The 573-nt window shown below is 42.6% G+C and overlaps 1 protein-coding gene across 1 annotated transcript in view; it reads right to left on the bottom strand.

The window, feature by feature from the left end:
• The window catches only part of LOC118339810 (gap junction gamma-1 protein-like), a gene marked incomplete at its 5' end in the record, with an annotated part of 11,411 nt that overhangs the window by 8,567 nt on the left and 2,271 nt on the right, over nucleotides 1–573 (bottom strand).

The raw sequence follows: 573 nt of genomic DNA, 5'->3' as shown, positions 1-573 counted from the left end.
AAATATACAGGCTTCAAAATTCTGTCAAATAGTTTGGAAATGGTGTGGCTTCTGGCTAATAAACACCAATAATCCCCAACATCAAATCTGTTTAAATTAAACATGAAACATGAGTTACCCAGCACAGGTTAAGCCACCCTTGCCAAACAAAACACTGCTGCACACGCTCCAGAAATGACATAACCCAAGGCTGTGTTGTTTGAGATCCTCTCTGAGGCCAACAAAGTGAGACGCTAACACTCGGCGACATCTTATAAACAGAGAGCCTTCTCTTTTGTGAGGAAGACAACAGGAGTACACTTGGCCAGAGGAGTTTAAAGCTTTCGATAATCCTTACAAGGTCTGAAATGGACGGGCCACAAAAAAAGTGGGCGAAAGAACAGGGTGTAGACTAGGTTTTAACTGAAGGCACAGTCAAGGTTCGGACTTAGTTTGGCAAGTAGAAACTCGAGATGTAGCAGGCTTTCAAGTTTAGAGTCGTGGAGATACACCATTTGTCACAACACAGCTTGGTCAGCATTTTTCTTTCTTTCTGACCCCTAATACTGAAAGGCATATTTCTCTCATCCACAC

This window comes from Morone saxatilis, unplaced genomic scaffold (assembly GCF_004916995.1).
Source record: "Morone saxatilis isolate NCDOM2014 unplaced genomic scaffold, NCSU_SB_2.0 Contig6, whole genome shotgun sequence".
NCBI classification, from domain to species: domain Eukaryota; kingdom Metazoa; phylum Chordata; class Actinopteri; family Moronidae; genus Morone; species Morone saxatilis.
Note: the sequence above shows the minus strand (reverse complement) of the source record. Positions and strands in the feature narration are given on the sequence as shown.